This window comes from Microtus oregoni, unplaced genomic scaffold, assembly GCF_018167655.1.
Source record: "Microtus oregoni isolate MIOR12 unplaced genomic scaffold, Mior012 000029F_ref0000214, whole genome shotgun sequence".
In the NCBI taxonomy this organism is placed as follows: Eukaryota; Metazoa; Chordata; class Mammalia; order Rodentia; family Cricetidae; genus Microtus; species Microtus oregoni.
Window position 1 is genome coordinate 6,759,268 of NW_024543088.1, and position 12,488 is coordinate 6,771,755.

The 12,488-nt window shown below is 40.7% G+C and overlaps 1 pseudogene; it reads left to right on the forward strand.

The window, feature by feature from the left end:
* LOC121464649 overlaps positions 1-12,488 on the forward strand; it is a 237,874-nt pseudogene that overhangs the window by 40,936 nt on the left and 184,450 nt on the right.

Consider the following 12,488-nt stretch of genomic DNA (forward strand, 5'->3'; position numbering starts at 1 on the left):
CTAGTTCTAATCATGCTTTTGTTTAGAATAATAAGGTCTTTGATTCTTTGGCTTAAGAAAAGGACAGAATGCATTTGGCACTGCATACAGAATCATACTGGGAGGAGCATGTGGGAGAGTGACCTTGATAATGATGTGAAATATTGGGAGCCAGCTCCAGAGTTTTCAGAGAAGAATTTTAGTATGTTCTTTAGGAATTATTCTTATATTTTGGTGAAGAAAGTGACTTTGTTCAAAGAATCTGCCTAAGGCTAATGTAGGGAGATTTTGATTAATTCCATTGGTGAAGAATTACCTACACAGCCATAGGTAGACTCTGCCGAGTGGATATTAGTGGTAACTCTACTGAAGATACTTAATGAAAAGAGCAAGGAATCTTACTTCAGGAATTAAGGGCCCCCCAAAGTGGAATGTATCTTAATCTTTTGCTCAAGGACATCAACAGATGAAGAAATAGAATAAAGGGATTGTTGGCCTGAGGGGTTGGCAGCACATTGCCTTTAACCCTGGCACTCAGACTGTAGAGGCCTGCACACTTCTGTTAGTTAGTTCAGGGACAGCTTAGTTCACAGATCAAAACAGCCAAGCTTCTACAGTGACAGTCAGAAAGCTGGTGAAGATAGAATTAAACAAGGTGCCATGTTCCAACCCCAGTAAGCAGCAAAACCTGACAGCTTAGGACACATGGTTTTGGCTTAAGAGTTAAGAATTAAAGAAAGGCATTTACTTCTCTGCTTCTGGTTAGCTGGGGCCGAAGAATCAGCTGTGGTGAGCAAATTATCAGAAATATTTAAGTGAAATATTGCTCTGCTGGGTACTTAATGCTGGACGGCTAGAGCTAAAAAATTTAGTGATGATTACGAGACCAGCATCACTGATGTGAAAATGTCTGGGAAGTATTTAATAAGATCTAGAGAAGCTGTCTTCCGAGGTAGTCAAGGATGTGCCTCATGCTTGTAGATGGAGTTTATAATGTGTCTCACCCAGGTGGTATTGGTTTTGAAGTCATTGATGGATGTAAGTCTTGGCCCTGTGAGAGGCCAGGAAAGGACATCACTGAAGGTACAGTCTCATTGGCACTTGAATGCACAGGACTGGAAGGGTCAGGCCAAGAGGTGCGGCACCCTGAGGAGATTCTATGAGAAACTACTGGTGAAAGTGAAGCTCGGTTGCAACAGAAGACCCCAGTGTCTGAAGAGGCCAGCAGTGTGAGATGACCACCAAAACAGCAGTGACAGTGGAATGGAGCCAGCCAGAGTCTAGAAGACCAGGTGTGTGTACTGCAGAGGGCAGAGTCAGTGTATTGACCCAGAGCCTATGGTTGATTGGATCTTAATATTGGAAGGTTGGAATTCTTTAATTACCCAAGATGTTAGAGATCCCAGAGTCACAGGTTACCTGTCAAGGAGAGCTACTAATGGGGAATGGAACCAGCCCAAGAAAAAGAAGTGTGCTACTCTCAACAATGTTGTAGAGGATTGGAGACCTGGAGGGCTATTGGTCATGGAATTAGGTATCATTACATTGACTTTTTTCTTTATTGTACTTGTACTTGGTTCTACCCTAGTTCTCTGAGCCATCCAACTTTTGGATCCTGCCCATCTAGGCGCTCTTCCAAGCCACCATAGGCCTCAATTTGGGCCAGTCATTGGTTAGCCACTACACAAATCTTGAGCCACCATATTCCTGATATATCTTCCATACACAACAAGTGTGTGTCAAATATTTTGTGGATGGCTGGGAGCCATATGTGATTACAGAAGATGGCCAGTAAAGGCTCCGTATTTCTGAGTTATAGGGAGTCCACACTATAATCACCCTCAAAAATTGCAGAAAGTTGTTACTGCACTGCTTCAACATCAACCCTTGAGAGCTTTCCTATTCTAGGAATTTCTTGCTGTGTTTTCTACCTCCATACCTCTGTTTATTCCCATGATCCTCCCTGTTCTTGCTCTGAGTACACCTACAAAATCTAGTCTATTTAATCTTCATGTTTGGGATCCATGCACCCCTTGCTACAGCTATCTTTGACACTTACCTTATCTGGGTCTGTGGATTTTACTATTATCAGTTTTTATTCAACAGCTTATATCCACTTACAAAGAGTACACATCATGTTTGTCTATGTAGTTTGGGTTTACTTGCTCAGAAACAAAAGAACTCAAGAAGAAACACAACAAAAAATTAAATCAAAAAATTGTGGTACAGATTTAAACAAGGAGTTCTAAATAGATCTATCGGAAGTGTCTTAGAAACACTTAACTAAATGTTCAATATATTTATCCATCAATAAAATGTATATCAAAAGAGCTTTTAGAATTCACCTTATACCTGTCAGAATAGCTGGGTTCAATAACACAAGGCACAACTCATGCTGGCAGGAATGTTGAGTAAGTAGAACATTCCTCCATTGCTGCTGGGAACACAAATCTGTATAGCCACTATGGAAACCAATATGGCAGTTCTTCAGATAATTGGGAATCTCTCTACCATGAGACTCAGATAAACCACTTTGGTAGTTTGAATGTAGTTAGACCCAATAATCTCCTGGGGAGTGAGTGGCACTGTTAGGTGAGCCTTTATTGGGCTGGGTTATGGCCAATCAAGTCAATATCATGATTCTTATAAAAGACTTCACTTTGAGATACTTCAGGAACTGTTCCAGCCTATGACAATCTTTGAAGTTAGACTAAATACGTTTTTATCATTGGATGACTATGAATATTTATGGATCAGGGTCAGAATGTAGTTGATCGAAGGAAAAGGTCCCAGATTAGAAGAAGTGGTTGAACACTTGTCGCTCCGGGGTGCTCTTCTTTGTTGTATTTGTAGAACATTGAGTAGGAGAAATCTTTTGGATGAAATTCCTGTATTGGCAAATGGATTTTCATGTATATAGCCTCAACCATTCTCTGGTTATGTGTGTCCTGATGTTATGACTTTACTGCCATTATAAATGTTATCACTTAATGATAAAACATACAGTTGAAGCAATTGCTGTTCACTTTTAAGACTTTTGCTATCCTGATTTCTATTTTAGTTTTTTCTGTGTAGCTCTCGGTCCTGAATATAGATAGCTCCTTAGACAATGCTGTCCTTAACTCAGAAATACAAATGATCTTGGCTTCTGCACAGAGGGATTAATGACGGAACAACATTGTTGTTTGTGAGTGTGTGTGTATTGTTTTATTGTCTGATGAGCCTGGATTTTTTATATATTTCAATGATAAACATCTATGCTGAACTTCACCTACATCTTGAAATTCGAAGTTTGGTGGAGGGTATCATTCTCTTTCCCAGGAGAGTAGTATGCATGACATTAATACCTCTGCCTTGTGAATCATTGCAGTAAAGGAGTGTGACTTTCTACCTGCCTCTAGTTTTTTTCTTTTGAATGCTTTCAATGAATATGAGGTTGTGTCTATATACAAGGGTATGTACCACACTCGTGCCTGTTCCTCATGGTAGTCACAAGAGGCCTCAGCACCTATGAAGTTGAAGTAATAGATAATTACAAGCCCCTATTAGTACTGGCAGTTTTGCCCACTTATCTGCAAGGACAGCAAGACTGCTTAATTGCTGACCCATCTCCCTTATTCTATGTTATTTATGATCATCATTTGCAGGGCTGATATTTCTTTGGTCCATTTGTAACTGTTTGAATGGACAGCGCTTCAGACTCGAGAGGGATGGGGAATGGAGTGGGGGAGGGGGAGAGGAGTGGAAGTAGGGGGAGGGAAATCTGAGCTGGGGAGGAGGCAGAAATTTTTTCAATAAAAAATGAATAAAATAAACATGTACTCCCTTTATTAAGACCTTAGTATAAAACAGTTTAAACTGGGCCACTACAGGTTCTGTAAGATGAATGTAGAACTAAAGTAAGTACAAAAGTTTTTGGAAGTTCTTCAGTAGATCCTCTGATTTCCTCTTATATTTTTTATTTGAATAATTTTTGTGGGGATAATGGGTTTTAATAATTTGTAACTATGACTTACCTGTAACACATTGCATAGGCTTTGACTGACATCCAACTTAATTTAATTCATCTGCTTTTATACTGATTGCTGGGATTAAAGGCAAGTGTCAGTACAACCAATTTCCCCATCTCGTTTTTATATAATCATTGTTCTTACTATTTCTGTAATGTTTTCTCAGTAGTGTTGATCTGCTTGCTTCTCTGTGTCTTTGTTCATTGGCATTTCTTTCTTTTTTTTTGTGTTTTTTTTTATTAAGAAAAGAAGAAAAAAAAACATAAACAAAAAACAAGTTTCCACCTCCTCCCAGCCTCCCATTTCCCTCCCCCTCCTCCCACCCTTCTCCCCCTCCTCCCACCCTTCTACCCCTCCCCCCACTGCTCTCCCCCTCCCTCTCCAGTCCACAGAGCAGTCCAGGTTCCCTGCCCTGTGGTAAGTCCTAGGTCCTCCCCCCTCCGTCCATATCTAGGAAGGTGAACATCCAAACTGGCTAGGCTTCCACAAAGCCAGCACATTAAGTAGGATCAAAACCCCGTGCCATTGTCCTTGGCGTCTCATTAGCCCTCATTGTTCGCCATGTTCAGAGAGTCCGGTTTTATCCCATGCTTTTTCGGTCACAGTCCAGTTGGCCTTGGTGAGCTCCCAGTAGATCAGCTCCACTGTCTCAGTGGGTGGGTGCACGCCTCGTGGTCCCGACTTCTTTGCTCATGTTCTCCCTCCTTCTGCTCCTCATTGGGACCTTGGGAGCTCAGTCCAGTGCTCCAGTGTGGGTCTCTGTCTCTGTCTCCATCCATCACCAGATGAAGGTTCTATGATGATATGCAAGATATTCGTCAGTATTGCTCTCGGATAGGGTCATTTCAGGTTCCCAATCCTCAGCTACCCAAGGAACTAACTGGGAACCTCATCTTGGGCACTTGGGAGCCCCTCTAGGGTCAAATCTCTTGCTCACCCTAAAGTGGTTCCCTTAACTAAGAATTGTGGTTCCGTGCTCCCCTATCCACCTTTCCTTTATCCCAATTCTCCTGATTCCCCAAATCCCCCCTCCTTCCCTTCTACCTTTTCTCTCCCCATCTCCCCTTACCTCCATCCCACCCCACCCCCAAGATCCTAATTTTCTCCCCGGCAATTGGGTCTACTTCCCTTAGCCAAGAGGATAACTATATGTTTTTCCTTGGGTTCACCTTCTTACTTAGCTTCTTTAGGTTCACCTATTGTAGACTCCGTGGCCCTAATTTATGGCTAGAAACCAATTATGAGCGAGTACATCCCAAGTTCATCTTTTTCGGTCTGGGACACCTCACTCAGGATAGTGTTTTCTATTTCCATCCATTTGCCTGCAAAATTCGAGAAGTCATTGTTTTTTACCGCAGCGTAGTACTCTAGCGTGTATATATTCCATACTTTCTTCATCCATTCTTCCATTGAAGGGCATCTAGGTTGTTTCCAGGTTCTGGCTATTACAAATAATACTGCTATGAACATAGTTGAACAAATGCTTTTGTCATATGATAGAGCATCTCTTGGGTATATTCCCAGGAGTGGTATTGCTGGGTACAGGGGTAAGTTGATCCCGAATTTCCTGAGAAACCGAAACACTGACTTCCACAGTGGTTGCACAAGATGGCATTCCCACCAGCAATGGATGAGGGTACCCGTTCCTCCACAGCCTCTCCAGCAAAGGTTATCCTTGGTGTTTTTGACTTTAGCCATTCTGACAGGTGTAAGATGATATCTCAAAGTTGTTTTGATTTGCATTTCCCTGATTGCTAAGGAAGTTGAGCACGACTTTAAGTGTCTTTTGGCCATTTGAACTTCCTCTGCTGAGAATTCTCTGTTCAGTTCAGTGCCCCATTTTTTAATTGGGTTAATTAGCATTTTAAAGTCTAGTTTCTTGAGTTCTTTATATATTTTGGAGATCAGACCTTTGTCTGTTGTGGGGTTGGTGAAGATCTTCTCCCAATCAGTAGGTTGCCTTTGTGTCTTATTGACTATGTCCTTTGCTTTACAGAAGCTTCTCATTTTAAGTAGGTCCCATTTATTCAATGTTGCCCTTAATGTCTGTGCTTCTGGGGTTATACATAGGAAGCGATCTCCTGTGCCCAGCTCCTGTAGGGTACTTCCCACTTTCTCTTCTATCAGGTTCAGTGTGTTCGGGCTGATATTGAGGTCTTTAATCCATTTGGACTTGAGTTTTGTGCACGGTGATAGATAAGGGTCTATTTTCATTCTTCTACAAGATGACATCCAGTTGTGCCAGCACCATTTGTTGAAGATGCTTTCTTTCTTCCATTTTATACTTTTAGCTCCTTTATCGAAAATGAGGTGTTCATAGGTTTGTGGGATAAAATCCGGGTCTTCTATACGATTCCATTGGTCGACTTCTCTGTTTTTATGCCAGTACCACACTGTTTTCATTACTGTAGCTCTGTAATAGAGTTTGAAGTCAGGGATGGTAATGCCTCCAGAAGATCCTTTATTGTATAGGATTGTTTTGGCTATCCTGGGTTTTTTGTTTTTCCATATAAAGTTGATTATTGTCCTCTCCAGATCTGTGAAGAATTTTGATGGGATCTTGATGGGGATTGCATTGAATCTATAAATAGCCTTTGGTAGAATTGCCATTTTTACTATGTTGATCCTCCCAATCCAAGAGCAAGGGAGGTCCATCCATTTTTTGGTATCCTCTTCAATTTCTTTCTTCAATGCCTTAAAGTTCTTGTCAAATAGATCTTTCACTTCCTTGGTTAGATGTACCCCAAGATATTTTATGCTGTTTTTGGCTATTGTGAATGGTGAAGCTTCTCTGATTTCCCTGTCTGCTTCCATATCCTTTGTGTATAAGAGGGCGACTGATTTTTTGGAGTTGATCTTGTATCCTGCCACATTACTAAAGCTGTTTATCAGCTGTAGGAGTTCTTTGGTGGAGTTTTTGGGGTCGCTTATGTACACTATCATATCATCTGCAAATAACGAAAGTTTAACTTCTTCCTTTCCAATTCGAATCCCCTTGATTCCATTATGTTGTCTTATTGCTATTGCTAGAACTTCAAGCACTATATTGAAGAGGTATGGGGAGAGTGGACAGCCTTGTCTTGTTCCTGAGTTAAGTGGGATGGCTTTGAGTTTCTCTCCGTTTAATTTGATGTTAGCTGTCGGCTTGCTGTATATAGCTTTTATTATATTTAGGTATGACCCTTGTATCCCTAATCTCTCCAAGACTTTTAACATAAATGGATGTTGAATTTTGTCAAATGCTTTTTCAGCATCTAATGAAATGATCATATGGTTTTTTTCTTTCAGTTTATTTATATGCTGGATTACATTGATAGATTTTCGTATGTTGAACCAGCCCTGCATCTCAGGAATGAAGCCTACTTGATCATAATGGATAATTTTTCGGATGTGTTCTTGGATTCGATTTGCCAGTATTTTGTTGAGGATTTTTGCGTCGATATTCATGAGTGAGATTGGCCTGTAGTTCTCTTTCCTGGTTGAGTCTTTGAGTGGTTTTGGTATCAGAGTAATTGTGGCTTCATAAAAGGAGTTTGGTAATGACCCTTCTGTTTCTATCTTGTGGAATACATTAAGGAGTATAGGTATTAGATCTTCTTGGAAGATCTGGTAGAATTCCGCATTGAAACCATCTGGTCCTGGGCTTTTTTTGGTAGGGAGGTTTTTGATAACCTCTTCTAATTCTTCGCGACTAACAGGTCTATTTAGATTGTTCACCAGGTCCTGATTTAACTTTGGAATATGATATTTATCTAAAAAAGTATCCATTTCCTTTACATTTTCCAATTTTGTGGCATATAGGCTTTTGTAGTAAGATCTAATGATTCTCTGAATTTCCTCTGTGTCTGTGGTTATGTCCCCCTTTTCATTTCTGATCTTATTAATTTGCAAATTCTCTCTCTGCCGTTTGATTAGCTTGGATAGTGGTTTGTCAATCTTGTTGATTTTCTCCAGGAACCAGCTTTTTGTTTCATTGATTTTTTGTATTGTTTTCTGTGTTTCTATTTTGTTGATTTCAGCCCTCATTTTGATTATTTCCAGTCTTCTACTCCTCCTAGGTGAGTCTGCTTCTTTTTTTTTCTAGAGCTTTCAGGTGGGCTGTTAAGTCTCCAATGTGAGCTTTCTCTGTTTTCTTTAAGTGGGCACTTAGTGCTATGAACTTTCCTCTTAGGACTGCTTTCATAGTGTCCCATAAGTTTGAGTATGTTGTTTCTTTATTTTCATTGAATTCCAGGAAGACTTTAATTTCTTTCTTTATTTCTTCCTTAATCCAGCTATGGTTCAATAGTTGACTGTTCAGTTTCCATGACTTTGTATGCTTTCTGGGGGTAGCATTATTGTTGAATTCTAACTTTAATCCATGGTGATCTGATAAGACACAGGTGGTTACTAATATTTTTTTGTAACTGTGGATGTTTGCTTTGTTACCGACTATGTGGTCGATTTTCGAGAAGGTTCCATGAGCTGCAGAGAAGAAGGTATATTCTTTCCTATTTGGATGGAATGTTCTATAGATGTCTGTTAAGTACATTTGATTCATTACCTCCACTAATTCTCTTATTTCTCTGTTAGGTTCCTGTCTGATTGACCTGTCCATTGGTGAGAGAGGAGTGTTGAAGTCTCCTACTATTAGTGTGTGCGGTTTGATGGCTGCCTTGAATTTTAGCAATGTTTCTTTTATGTACGTGGGTGCTTTTATATTAGGGGCATAGATGTTCAGGATTGAGACTTCATCCTGATGAACTGTTCCTGTTATGAGTATAAAATGCCCCTCTCCATCTCTTCTGATTGATTTAAGTTTAAAGTCAACTTTGTTAGAGATTAGTATGGCCACACCTGCCTGTTTCTTAGGTCCATTTGCTTGATAGGCCTTTTCCCAGCCCTTTACTCTGAGTAGGTGCCTGTCTTTGTGGTTGAGGTGTGTTTCTTGTAAACAGCAGAATGTTGGATCCTGTTTTCTTATCCAATCTCTTAGCCTGTGCCTTTTCATAGGTGAGTTGAGTCCATTGACATTAAGTGATATTAATGACCAGTGGTTGTTAACTCCGGTCATTTTTTTTTAGTCGTAGAGTTTGTGTGTTTCCCTTCTTTGTTTTGTGTTGGTGAAGGGTCTCTAGATGTCTGAGTTATTGTGGTCATTGTTGGACTCCTTGGTTAGTGATTTTCCTTCAGTTACTTTCTGTAAGGCTGGATTTGTGGCTGCGTATTGTTTAAATTTGTTTTTATCCTGGAAGATTTTATTTTCTCCATTTATAGTGAATGAAAGCTTGGCTGGGTATAGTAATCTGGGCTTGCACCCATGGTCTCTCAGTTTCTGCAGTACATCTATCCAGGACCTTCTGGCTTTCATGGTTTCCATGGAGAAGTCAGGTGTAAGTCTGATAGGTTTACCTTTATAAGTAATTTGGCCTTTTTCCTTTGCAGCTCTTAATATTCTTTCCTTATTCTGTATGCTTTGTGTTTTGATAATTATATGGCGAGGGGATGTTTTTTTTTGATCCAGCCTATTCGGTGTTCTGTATGCTTCTTGCACCTTCATAGGAAAATCTTTCCTTAGGTTGGGAAAGTTTTCTTCTATAATTTTATTAAATAGATTTTCTGGACCATTGAGCTGCCCTTCTTCTCCTTCTTCTACTCCTATTATTCTTAGGTTTGGTCTTTTTATTGTGTCCCATATTTCCTGAATGTTTTGTGATGAGAGTTTGTTGGACTTGCTGTTTTCTTTGATCAGTGTGTTTATTTTCTCTATGGTATCTTCAGAATCCGAGAGTCTTTCTTCTATCTCTTGTATTCTGCTGGTTATGCTTGTTTCTGTAGTCTCTATTCGTTTACCTAGATTTTCCATGTCCAGACGGCCCTCTGTTTGTGTTTTCTTCTTTGCCTCCATTTCAGTTTTCAGGTCTTGAACTGTTTCCATTATCTGTTTGATTGTTTTTCCTTGGTTTTCTAGGGTATCATTCACTGATTTATTCAATTCTTCAAACTTTCTGTTATATTTCTCATCCATTTCTATAAGGGCGTTTTTTACATGCTGTTTAAGGGTGTCAATCACTTTCATGAAGTCAATCTTTTCTCCTTCCTCTTGATTAAGGGGTTCTTGTCCTTCCGTTGTGAGGTCGCTTGTTTCTGGTAGCTTCATGTTGCTTTTCAGCTTGTTGGGCGAATTCTTGCCTTGACGTCGGCCCATCTCTTCTTCCAAATGCTCCCTATGGATCTTCTTTTACCGGATTAGGTCTCCTTGCCTACCAAACGCTGTCTCTCCCCAATGTTGGCTCTCCCAATGCTGGGTCTCCTGGCGCCGAAAGATCAGGCCTCCGTGCTGGTTGGGCAGCTCGCAGACAAAGCGCCTACCCCGCTTGGTGCAGGCAGGCCACAGAAACAAAGGAACTGCTGCCCGCCCGGGAGCCCCGGATACTCGGACCCAGCGCCCAGATAGGCTGGGCTGGGCGATGCCACGCGCCTAAAGAGGGCAGTGGGGGCGAAGTGGGGAGGGCTCTGGACGGAAGCTGGGTGGGCCAGGAAGAAAGAGGCAACACCCGGGGAGTAGAGGCCCTGCAGAGAGCCCAAGCAGGACAGGGGGCCAAGAAACCCCCGAGCTCCCCGTCCCAGGCTGGCGCCGTGGGCCAGAAACTCACCCCAATGCTGGGTCTCCTGGCGCTGAAAGATCAGGCCTCCGTGCTGGTTGGGCAGCTCGCAGACAAAGCGCCTACCCCGCTTGGTGCAGGCAGGCCACAGAAACAAAGGAACTGCTGCCCGCCCGGGAGCCCCGGGTACTCGGACCCAGCGCCCAGATAGGCTGCGCTGGGCGATGCCACGCGCCAAAAGAGGGCAGTGGGGGCGAAGTGGGGAGGGCTCTGGACGGAAGCTGGGTGGGCCAGGAAGAAAGAGGCAGCAGAGAGCCCAAGCAGGACAGGGGGCCAAGAAACCCCCGAGCTCCCCGTCCCAGCGGCATTTCTTTCTTAAAGCTGTATCCTATTTAAAGGGCCAAGGAAGAGCACATAGGAACCTCTTCTTCAGTTTCCTTCTAAAGTGACTGGTGATTACATTATAATGTAATGTCATGGAAGAAGCATGGGAAGCTGCAACATTATACACATATACCATTTTAAAAAGAAGTATCCAATGTCAGGATCACACTTTGCTTTACTGTTGGTTGGATTATTCTAGAATTCAGTGACCTTTGAGGATGTGCACATTGACTTCACTGAGGATGAGTGGGGTTTGCTGAATCCTTCCCAAAAGAGTCTCTACAAAGATGTGATGCTGGAGACATACAGAACCTCACTGCTACTGGTAGGACTGTGAACTTTCCTTTACATTTTAAAATAAGGGGACTACTCTGTATTATTTATTGATACTTTTGGTATATGTGTTTGAGAAACAGTAAGAGTGAGCCAAATAATTAAGGCATAGGTCACTTAAGATATTCAATTTTGTACATATTGATTAATATATTATTTACTCTTGTTACTGTATTAGGCTACAGTTTGGAAGACCATAATTTTGAAGAGTATTGTCAAAGTGCTAAAAAACATGGAAGGTAATTTTTATTTGCAACTTGGTATATATTTGTCTTTGAAGAAGTTTTAATTTGTCCTGGAACATTTAAAGAAAAACAATAATATAAATGAGCACAGATTAAAGTATATTGATGTGTATTAATATCTCATAAAACCATATGCCTCAATATGACATAACTGGTCTATGTTTCCAAAGCATTCCTCTAAAAACAGAAGAGAAACAAATGATTCCTTACCTGATCCCACCATTTGAGTCCTAGTCCCATGAGAACTATGCTGTAGAGCTGCCAATCCATTTAGTTTCATAGCACTCAGATACTGCACAGGGAACACACATACACACATTGACTAGATAATAAGTATATGTTTAGAACTGACCAAAAAATAAATACTCAGTGGAAAAGCCAGTGTTACTCATGTACTTGTGACTTTGCCAAACTTATTGAAAGAGTTAGTTTATGAGAGTCAAAAAGTCTCATCTTGAGAAGGCTTAATTCCTATACTACATGTTTGTGATGAAACTATGTAAACTCAATTGAAAACCATTTATTTCTTCTTCATTTGATAAGAATGTCATATGTCACAAGTGAGCTTCCCAAAATGGAAAGAGAGACTGTATCTCCTTCAGAATAATGAGAAGATATGAAAGATATTTAGTATTTCAACACTGAGTAGATTTGTTGAATGTGCTATAAGATTATATGTAATTCATTTTCATATTTTATTGGGAAGACATCAGCAAACTCACACTGAAGTTAAGCCCTATGAGTATTGGATTGTGTACTTACTTTTGTTTGTCCTCGTACACTTTCTTGTGGTAGATATTGCGCTACAGGAAAACATAAGAATCCAAAAGAAATGTAAGGTTATTTAAACTGAGTTAGTCTAGTTCCTTTCACATATGTAAAAAAATTCATATAAATCATGCTCTAAATGTGGGTCATTTAAAAAAAGACCCTTACCATCAAAGGTTCTTCAT